Raw genomic sequence first — 3,178 nt, 5'->3', positions numbered from 1 at the left:
TATGCTATTTATTTTCTTTACCTTGTATCTAAGGAAATGTTGTATTTTTCCCTAATCAAGGTAATGCAAACCTGATGAAAATTATTTAAGTATGTAGATTCACAACTTGTTAATGTTAGAAGAGGTCTGATCTCACTTGATGTGCTCATTTTATGGCTAAGGAAGTAGGCATTCAGACAGGGAAATGAAAAGCATGACCCTCTTTCACCTCATCCATGTATTTTTTTAATCCAAACTGTTTATTGGGATGGTTCCTCATTCATCCTGATTCAGAGTGCTTTTAGTGCTTCCATCTGAAGGAACATCCTTTTGTAAGCCTTGTTTTTCCTGCTGTGGGTGGTGGAGTCTTGCTGACTTTGCCAGAGTCCTAGTTAGCACATGGCTAACCATGGTGGTGATCTTCACAGCATTCTGGGCATTTCATATCCATGAGGTAAGAACTGCGACTCTGTACCAGGTGCTTCTTTTTATGTATTCTCTTCTGAAGAGGGATGAAGGGGCTTCTTTGTAAGAGGCACATTCTTGTCAGGAGGTCATCAGACCATCTCTTATTCTTTTTACTCGCACCCAATAATTTATACTATGCTTTATAGTTCATATGAGTGACTGAACTGAACTTACAGTTCATAAAGTTGTTTTCATACTGTCAGCGCTTGACTCTTTTCAGCCAATTAACTGGTAAAAGTAAAATACTGCAATTTTAGAAAAATATAAATTAACATGAATTTAGTAAGTAATCCATAATGGACAATATTTCTTTTTTGAAACTACATTGTAACAGACTATCGATCTACTATAGTGAGAAGGCCTTCTCTCTGATCAGTCAGTGGTGAGCTACTAACTTAAAATGTTAGAATTCACTTATGGTTTAAGATAGCAACTGAGCATACTTATTTCTTTACAAATGCCACTGAAATAACCATAAGGATAGAAAAAGGGATAAAGGCATTGATGATGGGGTTGGAGGGATATATTAGTGAATCAGCTACTTCCAGGTTCTAAAAGATGGAATGTAAATGGGATAATATTGAAAGAACCACAGATAGGACCATGCATAGACAAAGCCTGAGGTAGAGATGGGAGCTCATTCTTCACAGCTGATTATGGAAAAAGCAAGTGGTGAAGGAGAGTAGTACATAAGGACAGCAAGAGTGGAAAGAAATCATGTTGATGCTCCTGTCCCCACCCTGCTTTCCCTTCTTGTTTGTGCAGTTATAGAATGTGCTCCCAGCGCTAAAGTAAATGTCTAAATAAATTGAGTACTATGTCTGGGAGCTAGTGGTGCTCCTATATAGGGATTGGAGCTGTCGATTGGCAGCCCCTTAATTTGGTCTGATTTTGGACCTAAAGTTCTACATAATTCAAATGATTAATCAGGTGGGAGGGCAAATTTCAGTCAACCAAGTGATGACTGGGGAGACATCAGCAAAAGGGCTAGTGTTAAGAATTGAAAATATTTAACTATAGTACTAAGACTAAAACAAAGGCTGGAATAAGTGCAACAAAATAATATGTAAAAGTTTATACTCTGACAGTGTGGAAATAATGTATCTTAACAAAAATAAATGAGAGAAAAAAAGATGGAAAGTAGAATAAATCTCATTGCTTCATGTATAATACTTAGAAGTCAAAGGATATAATTTGACAAATCAAGTAGTAAATGTGTGAGTAAATTTAAGAGTACAAAAGTAAATGGTAGTAATACTGCTTAAAATTGGGTCCTGGAGGACATGGAAGAAGAAAATGTCCATCCTAATTTATTACTCTTAGAAGAGAAGCAGATATTATCCAAACATATTATAAAAAGGTAGAAGCATAAAGATGACCACTAAATCAAAAATACAAGCCCACACACACACAAAAAAATACAAGGCTTCCTAAATGTCAGAACTAAAATTAATATTTTAATAAAGAACAGATTATATGAGAGAACTAAATAGGCTTATCTTACCTATTAAAACCATATTCAAATTGGATCACAGAGATAACTTGATGATATAGTTATGTTGTATATGAGAGACATCTAAAAAAATGATAAAAAGTTAAGAATATAAGGATGAGTAAGGTCATACCAGGCAAATGCAAATAGAAAGCATGACTCATGATCTTAATAAAACGAGGTAGAATTCAAGGCAGAAAGCATAAACAAGACAAAGAAATTCACTCTTTAATCCTAAAGACTCTGATTCTAGAAGAAGTTATAATAATTATGAATAACTGTTGCACCAAAAAGCAGCATCTTTCATGAAGCAAAGATGGCAAGAGGTACAAGGAAAAATGTATGGATGTATATTAATACTAAGAAACTAACTCACTTCTCTCAACCTAAGACAAAACAAGTGGATCTCAAAAAATGAAGATAAAGAAGACCTATGCTAAGAATTCCCTGGTTGTTCAGTGGTTAGGACTCCACTCTTCCACTGCAGGGAGCACAGGTTCAATCCTTTGTTGGGGAACTAAGATCCTGCGTGCCCTAAGTGAGGCAAAAAAAAAAAATAAAGTCGTCTGTACTCCATAATCAGTAAGGTAGAACTGAGGAATACACATCAAATTTTATATCTGATAATAGAGTATGCCATTTTTATACATGTTGATGAAAATTGACCATGCAATGGATCAAAAGTTGAACTTTGAAAAATTTCAGAAGTATAAATATTACAGATTTCATTATTTGAACATAAGATAATAAGAATGGGTATTAATAACAGAATAATAAAACCAAAAACCAAGATTGCCTTCGTATCTTGAAATTAAAATTGTAAAATAATCATTGGACAAGGGGAAAATGGAAACAATAATTGGAGAATTTCTAGAAAACATGATAAAAACATCAGAATCTATGGAATACAGCTGCAGTTGTCTTCAGAAGAAAATTCATGGCCCTATGTACTTGTTTAAATGAAAAATCTTGAGGATGAGCTAGGCATGCTTTTTTTAAAATTAGAAAAACAGCAAACCAAAGGAAAGTAGAAGGAAGAAATGACGAATTCTGGATAAACAGGAATTAATGAGTTAGACAATAGAAAATAAGACCAACAGGGTGTATCCTTTTTTAAAAAATCCATATGCTAAATCAGGGGTCAACAGTTTTATACTTCACAGGTGAAATCTGGCCCACCATCTGTTTTGTATGACCCCAAGTTAATGGTTTTTACACTTTTACATGCATGGTTAAAAA

This window comes from Bos indicus x Bos taurus, chromosome 15, assembly GCF_003369695.1.
Source record: "Bos indicus x Bos taurus breed Angus x Brahman F1 hybrid chromosome 15, Bos_hybrid_MaternalHap_v2.0, whole genome shotgun sequence".
Taxonomy (NCBI): domain Eukaryota; kingdom Metazoa; phylum Chordata; class Mammalia; order Artiodactyla; family Bovidae; genus Bos; species Bos indicus x Bos taurus.
Note: the sequence above shows the minus strand (reverse complement) of the source record.